Here is a 15,792-nt window from a genome sequence, read left to right on the forward strand (position 1 = left end):
TATGATTTAAAAAAAATTAACCATCAACATTTATATATTATCTCAATTTTACCTAAATTTTAAAAAATATAAACAAAAACTAAAAACTTTGAAACTTTTCTATCTAAAATTGCTTTTTTCCTTTTCTGTTTTACGTGCAAATTTGTATAAAAAGGAAACATGTTTACAAATTATCAAAGGCAAGAAGAAAGAACTGCAAAATATGAAACTTCAATGCTTAAATATCTTTAGTGAATTTTGTAACATCCCGAGATAGAGTCTAGAAGTTTTGACTTCACAAGCAGGGGATTCGCTAATGGTATGGTGAACTGATGTTCGCTAGAAGACTTTTAGCAAAGTCTGCCAGCAAGTTCGATGAACAATGTACGCCTAATGACGTGGTAAGAAGTGTTCGCTAGTGTTTAGTGAACCGGGAGCTCGCTAATTGGTTTGGCGAGCTGGGTTTCACCAATATAAGTCGAGTTACACTTAAATTAGGAAGTTGACTTGTCTTCCAATTAGAATAACTATCCATGCACATAACTTTTTCCTAAGTCAAGTAGGGTATACGAAGAGTATTGGAACACTTAGTGCTTATACATTATGCCCTTCTCTTAAAGAGTTCTCTCATCGATTATTCTTTTTTTGAAGTCTCTGTTCTGAACCAAAGTTCTTAGAAACCAAGTTAAGCTTCTATTCTGCTAGAGTTAATTGTCTAGGAACTAGGTTCGCTTGTATGTTTGAATTTGTGTGCTTTGTTAAGTAGTTTATGTTTATGTATGTTGCGAACCAGCTAGACCATCTACTAGCAAGGACAAAGGATAAGCAAAACTTGTTTAAATTCTCAGCCAATCGGTGAGTGTTTAGGGATCATCATTTGTGTACGAACCACTGTGTTTTTTTAGAAGTTTAAGGTTTTTAAAACTAACTTCCAAAAGTAAGCTTTTCTATAAACTCTGTTTACAAAATATATGTTTATATTTTTTTAAGATATGTTTTATGCGTACCTCTACGTGAGCTTATGTCTTCAATGTTTTAAAGATACGTTTTAAAAACATGGTTTTAAAAATCGTGTTTTGTGAGTTTTTATGCTCCATTCAAAGGGACATGTTGGTGTGTAGGAAAGTGTTTAGCTTTATGCTACACTTATGGGACATGTTAAGGACTCTTTGAGTCACAAGTGAGGTGATATAAAGAGATCCAGTTATCCAACAATAAGATATGACAAGTATAAGAACATGTTATATGCTCAAGAACAAGAACAAGCACAAACACATGTCAAGTACATGAAAATGTTTTATGTTATCTTACAAAAACAAGCCAAGTTTTCAAGTTTGATTTTCAACAAGTATGTCTTAAACTATTTTACAAACTTATATGTTTTTCTATCAAGTAGGTTACTGTGAACTAGGTCACACACCTTCAAAACGAGCCCAGCTCGCGATATGGTTTTCAGACTATGCTTTGGTTTAACTCCATATTTTAAGCATACTATGATGTTTTATATATATTCACTGAGTTCTCAATGAACTCACCTACTCCTCTCTTACTTCTTAGGTAAGTAGATCGTGGAAGGCAATGGCGAGGTGATTGATCCAAGCGAGGCTAGTTAGGATGGGTACCAACGAACCCTGGGAAAAAGGTGATTGGTTAATTGCCTGGGATTAGATTTATTACATTAGATGACTTCACTGTTATAGAACTCAAGTTTCCTTAAGTTTATTTTATTTCTAATTCCGCGAACCATACTTTTTTGTTTGATTATTTTGACTTCCTTCCAGTATAAATAAAATTTCAAGTTTCATTATCCTTCCTTTTGTACGTGACCTGTTGTGTTCTTTTAATTTTAATTAAGCATGACTTAACTTTTAAATGCGAACCAATTTTGATGCGAGGTATCCATGCATGCAACTCCTATGTGTTTGCGACCCTGAAATTACATGTGAACCCTTATTAGCAAAAGCCTTACTTGTTTACAAACCTAGTTAAAGTATACGAACCCTAGGATGTATAACCCTTCTTGTTGTAAACTCATGTATTTATGCTAACTCATGTTATTCTGCGAACCTATGTTATTATGCGAACCCATGTTGTATGTTATCATGTGGACCTATGTTGTTGTGCAAACTCATTTTTGTTCAAATATGCGAACCCTGTAAATCTTTGTACAAACCCTGAAGCTTTTATTATTTGCTGACATGCGAACCCTTCCCCTTTAGGTAAACTTTATGTGATCGTATTTTTTATATTCCATGCATGTTATTATGACATTCCCCTACTTTATGATAACTTAACACATTTTATGCTGTAAATCCATGGTGTGTTTGAGGTTAGGTTGGGAGTTAATGGAGAGTCACTTCGGTGGTTAATATGGCATGTCAGATTTGGGTCTAACCAACTCGATCGGGTCTAGGGTGTTACATATGTATACACTTTGGTGTCTCTATGTGAACTTCAGGGCATCTAATTGCACATTTGTGCCTCTGATTGCACATTCATGCCTTTGTTTGCACTTCGGTGCCTCTGTTTAGCATTTCGATACTCTCTGGTGTGATGTAGTTACCTGAGTATTTGAGTTATGTTACTATAGTTTATCGGGCTATTAAAATTTGTGATTGATCTTTAAATGATTTGTTAATACATGTGTTTATCCATTAAAAGATTTATGTTAGAGAATGATCATACAAGAATGTTTCTTTTTGGTATTGATTAGATGAAATGTATATATAAATGATTTTGATTAAACTATTGAAGAGCATAAAATATATGATGATGCACTGTGTGTGCCAATATATTTGCTTTGGTTTATCCGATGATGCACTGTGTATGTGCCAGTATAGTTGCTTCGATTTATTCGATGATGCATTGTATGTGTCAGTATAGTTGCTTCTGTTTATTCGATGATGCACATTATGTGCTAGTATAGTTACTTCAGTTTTACCCGATGATACCCTTATGTGCTAATATATATGTGTCGATTCATGTGATGATGCACTCATGTGCCTGTATGATTGTTTCGATTTTAGAGTGAGATACAAGTAGATTAATCCATGCATCTAGTTTGAGTTCGAGTTAGGTTGATAAAGTTATAACATATGAATAGGTTAAAGGAAATATGAATTGGGTTGATATTGGGATGTAATGACCTGAATATAAATTGCGATATATATATGTATGTGTGCATGTGTGTGTAAATATCAATGGCATGTGAAAGACCATGCGACATTATGAAAATATTCCCCAAATATTTGATAATTAAAATTTTCCAAAATGGATTAATTAGTGATCATGCTATAGTCAATCTTTTACTTGTTGGATTTACTGGTCAATTAAAAGGATGGTGGGACCATGCACTCACTCAAACCCAACAAGAAGAAATTTTAAAAGCAATAAAAAAATATGATCAAGGAAGAATTATTTTAGATGAACAAGGAAGAGAAATCCAAGATACAATAGCAACTTTAATTTTCTCTATCTCTAAACACCTCATAAGAGATCCTTTTCATCTTAAAGATGGAAATTCAGAACTATTATAAAATTTAAAATGCAAAAAATTAACAGATTTTAAATGATATAAAGATGTATTTATGACCAGAGTTATGCAAATATCTAATAACCAACATCCATTTTGGAAAGAAAAGTTTCTAGCATGACTTTCTACTTTACTAGGAGAAAAAGTTAAAAATGAAATTAAAGAATTATAAAGGTATTATTCCATATGGAAAATTTACATATGTCGACCTAATTAGTTTCACCCCAAAAGAAGGATTAAAAATTTATCAAGATTAAAAATTACAAAAACAACTTAAAAAAGAAATATATTAATGTAGAAAGGAATTAGGATCATTCTACCACTAATTTGACATAAAAAAATGAACTTTCTTTTCAAAAAACATGTTGCCTTGTAAAACCAAATAATATGAGAAATAATATTTCATAATATTATAAAAAGTCAAAGTATAGAAAGTATAGAAAAGAAAAGAAACAATAAAAATTAGAAAACAAAATAGATAAAACAATAACATGTTATAGATGTGGAAAACTAAGACACATCTCAAAATATTGCAAGATTAAAAAAGAAGATGAATAATTTAAATCTAGATGAAGAAATAGAACAAAAAATTAATGAAATTCTTTTAGAAACAACTTCTTCTAAAAATGATACATCACTGAATTAGATGAATTACAAATAGACGAATTACATACAACATCCCAATCCTTTGATGAAAATGAACCTTCGATTAATATGTTAACTAAAGACTAAAGAAAATACACGAGAATATATTATTGTTCTCACTGAGGTATCTATCCAAAGATATTTAATAAAAACAAATATTATTATGAATAATGAATTTCAATTGGAAACAATAGCCCTTTTTGACACATGAGCAGATAAAAACTGTACTAGAGAAGAGAGAATTCCAACAAAATATTATGACAAAACATCAGAATCTCTTAAGGCTGCAAATGGTAAAAAACTCAAAATTACTTACAAATTCTCCAATGCAGAAATCTGCAACAGAAGTATAAAATATGAAACATGCTTTTTTAATGGTAAAAGATATTACCTAGGATGTCATATTAGGAATCTCATTCATATCCTTACTCAAGCCCTATAAAGAAATAAATAATTCAATCTCTACCAATGTTTTAAACACTAAGATAGAATTTCCTTTTGTAGAAAAACCCAAAATAAGGCCAAAATAAGGAATCTCAACCTAATAAAATCTTTATCCATCCATAATGGACAAACCAATGAACTAATTAATCATAAACAGAAGCCAATTTCTTTTTTAATAGAAGAAATATATTATAAAAAAATTGACTAAACAATTAAAAAAAAGAGAAGTTGAAAAAAGGATTAAACAAATTAAAAAAAATAGAATCAACAATTGGTATTTGAAATAAAATAAAAAAACATGAAATAACATTACCATATGAAAATAATTTTGATGAAAGACAAATACCAACAAAAGCAAGGCCAATACAAATGAACAAAGAAATAGAAGAATTCTATAAAAAAATAAATACAAGATCTTCTTAATAAAAAATTAATAAGGAAAAACAGTTCTCCTTGGAGTTGTTCAGCATTTTATGTGATGAAAAATGCAGAACTTAAAAGAGGAACACCAACATTAGCCATTAATTACAAACCTCTAAATCAAGATTTGAAATGGATTAGGTATCAAATTCCAAATAAAAAAGATTTGTTACAGAACTTTACAATGCAAATATGTTCTCAAAATTTGACATGAAATTTGGATTTTGGCAAATCCAAATAAAAGAAGAAGAAAAATACAAAACGACATTTACTGTACCATTTGGGCAATATGAATGGAATGTAATGCCTTTGGATTTAAAAATGCTCAATCCAAATTTCAAAGAATAATGAATGATATTTTTTCATCAATATTCCTAATTTACAATAGCATTGATGGTGTAGTAGTGTTTTCTGAAAATTTAAAAAAACACTTCAAACATTTATCCATCTTTGTAAAAGTCATAAAAAAATAAGGGTTTAGTAGTTTCTAAATCCAAGATAAGTTTGTTCTAAACCAAAGTAAGGTTTCTAAGCATTACATTACCCAATGAACCATTACCCCAATAGAAATGTCTATAGAATTTGCCAACAAATTCCCAAACAAAATCCTTGATAAAGTCCAATTGTAAAGCCTTTATATGATATGCTCAAAAGAATCCACAACCTTGGAAAAATGATCACACCAATATTATTACCTAGATTAAAAAGTAAATTGCTAAACTTCCTTGTTTACATTTAGCTAATCCAAATGCCCCCAAGATAATAGAAATAGATGCTTCTGAAATAGGGTATGGTGGGATCCTAAAACAAGTTAAGCGAGGAAAATAACAAATAGTCCAGTTTACCTCCAGACATTGGAATCTAACTCAGCAAAATTATAGTACTATTAAAAAAGAATTTTTATCAATTATTTTATGTATTACAAAATTTCAAAGTGATTTATTAAATAAAAAAATCGTTTTACGAATTGATTGCAAATCAGTAAAAGAAGTTCTACAAATAGCTGTCCAAAATATTGGCTCAAAACAGATTTTTGCAAGATGGCAAGCAATTTTGAGCATATTTGATTTTGACATCAAAGGAGAAACTAATTCTTTGCCTGATTTTCTCACAAGAGAGTTTCTTAAAAAATGCCACCCAAGCTCAGAGACAAAGGAAATGGAAAAATAAAAGAACCATCTACAAAAACCCAAATTTTCTCAAAACCAATTAAGTCATGGTATGAAATTTGCCTTGAAGAAGAAAATGAGAGATCACTATCCTCGTTAAAACCCTCCAAAAATGCATCCTTTTAGGACGCACAGGATCTAAATGAAATTGGTTCACAAATAAAAAAATGGATTGAGTCCCTTTTCAAACCCTAAAAGTGGCATTAGTCTTTTCTCAATTAAATGAGGAAATTCCTCTCAAAGAAATTGTTGTTGAAATAGTAAAGATTTCAAAAAAAATAAAGAGATTGTTTTACACGAACAAAAATCTCTCAAAAATATTTTAAAAGAAACATTTCTCCAGGATGTTTTCCCAAAAGTAAAGCTTTCACATACTGCTACCCAAAAATCCTCACAAGTTTTCCAAATAAGTGTTTTAAAAAAATTATTGTAGAGGAAGAATTTTCAGAAAAACCTCCACATAGTCTTGTAAAAGAACTTTTCAATGGATGACATTTTAAGCCATTCGATCCTCACAAACCTTAGCAGTATTATGAAAACATACTAGTTCAAATTGGATCAATAATGTTTAAACACTACATAGACCTAGAAGATCCAAATTTTATCACCCATTTAATAGCTTAAATAGTTAAAATTCTTCGACCAAGAGATTGGGGTGAAAACCCAAATTCTCCAAAGAAATTTCCAGCCAAATTTACCACCAAAATAGACCACCATCCATATTTCACATATTGAGATTGCCAAACGGTATAGTTCAATGCATTCCTAATGAATAATCAACATATGAGGCCTTCCTGGCTCATATATTTCAAATATGGTACTTGATTCAAATTCCCAAATTTGGTTTGAAGAATCGTGGAACTGGCATGGACCATCATCTTTCGATATCCTACCAGAAAAATTTTTAAATTTTTAGCCCAAGTTTTTTGACAAATTCCAACCCGAATCGGACCAAAAACACACCTACAGAACCATCCATATCTTTTCTCAAAATTGTGCATTTCTTGGATTGTTTTCTGGAGTTACTCTTATGAACAGGATCCATGTGTTGGGATTCCATTATTTGTTTGAAATTTCAGAACGAAATGGTGGGAAAAATTTAATGATGAAAAATATGATTCCAAGTATTTGGATAAAGTTTTCAACAAGAATCCAAGATTATGTAAGTCTGCAGCCCCAAATCCAACTACAACAAAATTTCTTCAAGCAAAATTGGCTGCTAGTGCAATGTTGGCTCAAGCCAAGACCAAGAAGGAATACAAAAAACTCATGGTTAAAATGCTCAACTCAATGGATTCTGGATCAGGAGATAATAAATCCTTAACGTCTACAATCAAAATAGTGGATCTTGCAGTCGATACCACTTCAGTAACTATCACCAGAACTAGAAAAATAAAAAATGATGATAATTTTTTAGCAAAGACAAAAGATGAATAGGGGAGATTCCTTGTAAGAAAAAGACGAATGAACAGTAAAGATTCTCTGCGATGACCATGTTAGCTCGATCGATGAAACTAAAATTTCCAAGAGAGGGGTGAATTGGTCTTTAAAAAATTTAGCGGAAGCAAAGAGAGAGAGAGTATGAAACAATGAATGCAAAGATTTGGAGTGGTTCGACCACCCTAATTGCCTACTCCACTACCTTATCTTTCCACAAGTAAAAATTTTCCCAAATTCAATAATTTGTTCAACCTTTGAGGATAAGGTTTGACCTTACAACTCTCTTAAGATTTTTACTCAAATCCTTAGACAAACCTTCTCAAAGAATTACAAAGAAGCAAACTGAGAAATAATCCTCACAAGATTAGAATGTTTGCCAATAAAGCACAAATAAAAAAAAATACACTTGAGCTAAAGAATAATAGTAAAAGCTCACAAGTGTGTACAAGAAAAGTATGAAAGAATTGAGCACTAAGGTTGAATTGATTGACTTTAGACTTGATTATATCTCTTGTTGTTGTAGGACCATTAAAAGCTGTCATTTATACCTTCTAATTCATTTTCAACCATTGTGGTTGTTGGGAGAATAAATAAAGCTATTGGGATGGAAATACCAGACCATTAAATTCACCTACAACAAAAAGTATCGATACTACAGACATTTAATGCATGTTTTAGTGATCGTTAAAATTAGTTTCCAATAATACCAAAGTTGATTTATCGATACCTGGTAAAAGTTATCGATATAATTTTATGGGTATCGATACTTTTTGACATTTTTTAATAGATCATGAAAAACATAATGCAAAATTGGTATCAATATAAAATTTTGGTATCAATAAAATTTAATAAGTATCGATATAATTTTCAAGGTATCGATACTTATTATTTGTGTTCAATTTTTTAATTCAAAACAAAAAGAAAATTTGGTATCGATAAAAAAGATGAAGTATTGATAAAATTTTACAAGTATCAATACATTTTGGAAAACGTCGATATTTCTTATAGAGAGGAGTTTTTCAATTGATTTGAAATGATTTTGATTAAGTTTAAGAGTTTAAATTTATTTTCAAAACTTTGTAAAAAATATTCCAAGTGTTTAAAGCATTTTTTAAGATGTTTGGAAGTTTTGAATATTATTCATGCTTTGAGTTCTTTGTTGAAACAACAAATTTATATTTTAAAGATATGTTTGTTATATAAAAATAATTTAATAAATAAAGCTAGTTCAATAGAACAGTAAAATTCTCTTGCATGAACAGTGAAATTCTCTGGCATGAATAGAGAAGATTCTCTGCAATGAATAGTGAAGATTCTCTACAATGGATAGTGAAGATTCCTTGAAAAAAAGTTAGATTCTCTGTAGAAAGAAAAAAAGTTTGTAATTAGAGAATATATGATTTGAAAAGTAGCAATTATGTAGTTTTAGAAATGATGTAAGGGTTAAAATCTCCCAAAAAAAGATGTTGTAAAGAGGAAAGAGCCCTCTATAAAAGACTCTCAGTTTGTAATAAAAGGCACGACTTCAAACACTCAGTATAGAGATCAAAAGTTTGTTTCTTCCAAATTTCTAGCTTTCACAATTTAAGTTTTCAAGCTATTTTTATTTTTCAAAAATTTAAATTTAAAACAAATCAAATTTAAGCTGTCAAATTATTGTTTCCAATATTTCAATATGATTCTCATCCATACAATTATCAGAGCTAAGGAGTAACATGTATTTCTAAGCTTTTGAAAATATTTAATTTGTTTTCAGTATTTCCAAGTTCTAGTTTAACTGTCTTTATTAATGTATTATAATTTTTCTTAAGTATTGATACATAGTCCAGTCAGCCATGAGTTAGGCTTGTTAAGGACAAAGTATATCTATAGGCAACTGTAGTAATCCAGAAATCCTGATAGTAGAACCCCCTTGTAGGAAATAAGAAAACAAAGAATGTTTTCTTTCCTTAGAAAAACCAATTCGTCTACAAGCTTTTCTTCCAATCAATCCCAAGAGTCTGACCAAACCTCTAATTACACTATTAATGAACAAGAACAATATTATGAAAATATTCCCCAAAGATTTGATAATTGGACTCTCCAAAGAGTTCTAACAAACCAAGTTTATAAGAAAACAACTTTTGAAAATTTAAATGCCTTTAGTAGTTATGTTATAAAAAAAAAGAAGTTTACCTATTCAAAAAAATATGAAACAATCCAATTATTAGATAAGATCTTCATTAATAAACTCAAAGAACAAAAATATAAATATGTCCATTTTAGATTAGTCCAAGTTGGTGTCAAACCTCTTAGTATTGAAGCAAAAAAAAAAACTTAATTTTAATTGTCTTAAGAGACTAGTGACACATTATGTTTAATGACTCCTTACTAGGAACTATAGAAACAAGCCTATGTACTGTCCCTTATGTATTAATTGTTACCCAAATTTTATGGTTTCTTTAATCGATAAAAATATTTTACAATCTTTGACCCTTCAAATTCATATCCATAATTACAAAATGCTTCTTGGATCTGAAGTATTAACTTTAGTCTATCGGCTCCACTTCAATGCTATGGATTTTGTAGTCAATACCAAGGCTTTACTTCAAAGCTCAAAAGAGAAACCCTTTTAATAGAAATAGATACCTCAAGATCTTGTACCACAATCCCAATAACAACATAATGTCATAAAATTAACCTTCCTGATAGGTGGAAACTTGATGGTGTTATAGACCTTGTTCCACCAACTCCAATTAGAAATACTTCACTAAGTGAAATTTCCCAACACCAAGATGGTACGGTTGAATTTATATTCAACAGGCCACTTAAAGTGCCTCCAAGATATTTCTTTGATATATGAAGTAACAACACGACTTTTAGGAGGTTAAATTTAGAAGAAGAACCAAATCCCGAAACACAAACAACAATTTTTAGGATAGTTAAAGCCTTTGTCTCTTCTATCTCGGCAACATTTAGGACCAATTTACAAGGGATAGATAATTCCTCAAATATAGCTCAACCTATCTATGCCAGACTGGAAGAGAGCCCCAAAAATTCGCCTAATATGTCACCAACATACTCATCAATGACTAATAATGTAAGACAAGAAGAAACTTTAAAAAAATTTGTCCTAGAAAAATCTTTTGAGATCAATGAAGAATAGTGTAGAAAACACTTCTATTCCAACAAAAATAAACAAAATAGAGAACATTCTTCAAGAATATTATGAATTCATGAATACCCATAGAATCCATATAAAATTATTTGAATGATTTGACGAATATTATTTAGAATCTATTAATGCAATAAAAAATAATACTAGACGACAAACCAATAAAAGAGAAGTTGAATCTTAATATCCCCATTTAATGGAAGTTCAATATATTTATAAAAATACTGGTTTAAAAGCAAGTCCTTTAAGAATGAGAGCTTCTTGTGCAGGAGAACAAATTTCATCAAAAGAGTTAAAATGATAGTAAAACAAAATAACTATATAGATATCAGTCTTCATAGAATAGGAAAACAATTGGATTATATTGAAAATTTGGTAGAAATCCACCCATAAAGAAAGAATTAGTAAAAGAAATAACTAAAAAAAGTTCTAAGGAACTAATATTAACACCTTATGAAATCCTAAAATCTTTTCAAAAAACCCAAAATAATTTCTTAATAGAAATTCAAAGTAAACTTGAAGTTTTAGAAAGTTACAAATCTAAATTAGCTGCTCTAGATACCCCGATGCAAGCCCAACACTCAGTAAATATGTAATGCCCTGATCTATTAAACTTTATTTTATGAATTTTATTATAAATTAATTATCTGTATCAGTGGTTAAATGACCTAATTCTGTGTTGGAGTTCTTGGGTTCGAGTCTTTTTTATTTTAAATAAAATATAAATTTTGGAGTGGATTTTAAATGAGTTTGTTGGAAAAAAATAAAAAATAAAAAATAATAATAAATCAAGTAGTTATTTTTAAATGTTTTATCTTTTGGGCTTGTTTTGAAATAAATAAAACAAGTATTTAATTTATGTTTAATTCCATTTTATGTTTTACTTTTGGTTTTTATTTATTTTTAGTTAATAAAAAAAGGAAGAAAGAAAGAAACCCAAAACCCACGTTTCCCATTGTTTTCCCTTAAGCCACGCCATAATTTGAAATTGCAAAATTTTGCTTTCTTGTTTTCATCGGTTCATCTGTCTTTTCAATTTTGTTTTGGGAATCTTCTTTCAACATTGGATTGGTGTTTGTTGGGTCTTTAATTTTGCTCCTTTTAGGTAACGTTTTAGTTAGTTCTTTGATTGTTTGATTTAGGGGTTTTAGGATGCAATTGGTGTTGTGAAATTTTTTTATCGTTGATTAATTAGTTTGTTGCATTTAGGTGAGAGTTGTGAGACGATTGGAACTCCTTCAACATCATAATTTTGTGCGATTATGGTCTGATTATCGGTAAGAATATGAAGGAGTTTTTGGTGTTTTGAAAGAGTTTGATTCTTGGCTATCTTGTGCCTAGATACTGCAATTAATCATTTTATTTGTTGTATTTACGTCTCGAGAGTCTTGTGGTTGCGTTCTCGTTGAAATTGAACTAGATGTGTAATGAGAAACATGAAAAATAGCGAACGACGAAAGTCGAAGTTGTGGCCAGTCAACGCCACACGGCCGTGTCCCTGGCTGTGTGCGACACATGACCGTGTGACAGGTTGTGTGCGAGGCCGTGTGTGACATACGGTCTAGACAATTTAGGCCATGTCGGCCACACGGGCAAGGCAAATTGGGCCGTGTAGGCCAAAAATTTAGAATTTTTCCCTAGGGTCGTACATGTTGTCCCGATTAACTATGAGCCTTCTGTAGGGTCGGTATATGGTTATATAAGCTATTAAGCATGAATTCTATTAATCCGTTAGTATGAAACATGACATAGATAATGTTTAAATTCTTGTATTGTGATGAGATATGTATGATCTATTATGTAAAAAGCATGTTCTACAATTGTCATACGAGTCTGTATGATATCTTAATTTTGGTATATGATATTTCTGTTTATATCTGACTATGGGGTGGGCCATGTATTATGTGGAGCAAGTGTTTTGTGTGAGACGATAACTCGCCATTATACTAGTAGCACTGTTTTGTGAGAGTCATGAGACATTTGGTGCTCTTGCAACATCATAATTTCGTGTTGTTGCAGTCTGATTATCGATAAGAGTATGGAGGAACTTTTGGTGTTTTGAAAGAGTTCAATCATTGGCTATCTTGTGCCTAGATACTACAATTAACGGTTTTATTTATTGTATTTAGGTCTTAGGAGTCTTGTGGTTGTGTTCTCGTCGAAATCGAACCAGGTATGTAACAAAAAACCTAGAAAACAATGGACGGCGAAAGCTAAAATTGGGGCCTGTCGACGCCACACAACCGTGTGCCAGACCGTGTGTGAGTCTGTCTGTAACACACGATCTAGACAATTTGGGCCGTGTGGCCACACATGCGTGTAGGCCCAAAATTCATAATTTTTTTCCTAGAGCCGTACATGTCATCCGGATCAACTGTGAGTCCTCTGTGGGGTTAGTATGTGGTTATTTAAGCTATTAAGTAGGAATTCTGTTAATCTTTTAGTATGAAACATGACGTTGATAATGTTTAAATTCATGTATTGCGATGAGATATGTATGATCTGTTATGTATAAAGCATGTTCTACATTTTTTATACGAGCATGTATGATATATACATTCTGCTATCTGATATTTCTATTTATATCTGACTATGGGGTGGAACATGTATTATGTGGAGGAAGTGTTTTGTGTAAAGCGATAATTCGCCATTATACTGGCAGCACTGTTGTGATTATTCTGAAAAGTGTCATATAAGCGGTGTGTACAACTCAGTGGGTGTTTCATAACCCACATGGTATGTTGGGATGGTCGAAGCTGCTGTGTAGAGGATGAGGGTAGGATTAGATACATATATATTTACATCTGTACTACTTTGATATGATTCTGATTCTGTATAAAATGTCTGTTGGTATCTTCTCTACCATGTAAATGAATTTCAAATCTTGTTTCGCTATGAGTTACACACTGAGTTATAAAAACTTACTTTTTGTGTGTCTGATGATTTTCAGGTGATCATCAAACTTAGGCGGGTCGGTGCGACGGGAGCTCAGTTATGTCCACATTTCCATAAACGCTATTCCTTCAAATTTGACATATTTAAAATTCTAATTTGATAGTTTTGTATTTTTGGAATCTCTGGACATTTGAGATTGTTTTGGTTTTGGATTTTTACCTTGGATTTTGGCATGACAATCGATAAAATGTTTTTACGAAAACAACTATTTTCCACTACAAGATTCACAATTTAATTAGAAAATATAAGCAAACAATGGTTTTTACTAAATAAGTATGACAACACGTTTTCCAAATGAAACGTTTATTTTGAGTAATAAAGATTCACGATGTTTTTGAGAAGAAAAAGTCATATTTATAACTGTTTTACGTAATATTTTCAGATTTAGCCATAACGTTTAGGCTAGATTTGGGGTGTTACATTTAGTGGTATCAGAGCCAGGTTGCAAAATTTGGGCTTTAAAAATTTTGGGTTCAAAATGATGTTTGTAAAAACTTTTTTTTTTTAAATTTACTTTTAAATAAAGTTGAAAAGTAAGTTATGGAACACCGAGTCTTATGTGCCGATCCTGTAAGTAGTTCTAACATAGTAATATTTTAGTTAGAAAACTCTGAAATGATTAAAACTGTACTGAGATAGCTAGAGACTGAAAATTTCTAAAAATCTTTTTGATACTTATTTCAAGCATAAAATACTTCCTAATAAACACTGAAACTGATAGATAAAACTTTGTAATATAGATAAATCGGTGAATATAATGAGTGCTCGTAGAATTCGTGGCTGTGGAACTCGTGGCCGCGACAGGCGCTGTAGAGGGACTCGAGTTAAGTCGTCCTCGATGGGTAGTATACCCAATCTGGATACGAGTGATACACATGTTACACCTTCTACTGAGACCGGGTCTCAAATTCTCTTAGCTGGGGACGGCGTATTGTCCCAAGCCATGTTTAGAGCGTTGTAAAGGGTCGCTGGACCCCATTCTGGTTTTAGGAGTCGTTGGTTGGTAACTAAACGACTTTGTTCTAATGGTGTTGAGTCATTTAGGGGTGTCACTAGAGTCGCCCTGACTCTGGTCGGATACTGGTTGAAGGCCACCAAGAGGATCATGAATGATTTTGGCTGCACCCCTGAGTAGAAATTGAAGGGTGTAATATCTTTTCTTCGAGATGAGGTATATCAGTGGTGGTTAACGGTTGAGGAGGGTACTCAGCCAGACCGGATTACTTAGGATTATTTTAAGATCGCCTTCCAGAGTAAATATATAGGGGTGAGTTATGTGGATGCTTATAGATGCGGATTTATGAATCTCACTTAAGAGGGTAGGACTGTAGCCGAGTATGAGGCCAAATTTCTTAGACTGAGCCGTTATGCTCGTGGGATGGTATCGACTGAGTATGAGAAGTGTGTCCGATTTAAGAAAGGATTAAGGGATAATCTGAGAGTTTTGATAACCTCGCAGAGGGAGCAAGTATTTGCAGCCTTGGTGGACAAGGGAAAGATCGCTGAGGAGGTTAAGTGCGTTGAGCACGAGAATAGGGACCAAGAGAGGGGCAGGAATAAGAGGGATTCAGAGCCCTCTAGTTCTATTCAGAGGCCTAAGAAACGGGCCAAGTCTGATGGGCCTTCGAGAGTTGGGGTTCCAGTTGGTCCTATTGTGGCTCAACTGTGTAGACATTATGGTAGACATTATCTAGGCGAGTGTTGAAGGAGGTTGGGAGCGTGTTTACGATGTGGGTCGATAGAGCACTGCATCAGAGACTACCCATAGCATTCTGATTAGATGCAAGCTCTAGCTTCGGGTTTTGTTCAGTCTCTACGGGCAGTTTAGTAGCCACCTAGGGGCCGTGGTACGACCTAGGGTGGTAATGGTATGGGTAGAGGATAGAGAGCACCAGGCAGAGGTGCTAATCAGACTAAGGCGAGACAGTCTATGTTGGTTTATGCCGCTAGACGTCGTGAGGATAGAGACGCCGTTGATGTTACTATAGGTACGTTTTTTATTTATGATGCCCTTTATTTTGCATTAATAAACATAGGGTCAACGCATTCTTACA

Source organism: Gossypium hirsutum, chromosome D03 (assembly GCF_007990345.1).
Source record: "Gossypium hirsutum isolate 1008001.06 chromosome D03, Gossypium_hirsutum_v2.1, whole genome shotgun sequence".
NCBI classification, from domain to species: domain Eukaryota; kingdom Viridiplantae; phylum Streptophyta; class Magnoliopsida; order Malvales; family Malvaceae; genus Gossypium; species Gossypium hirsutum.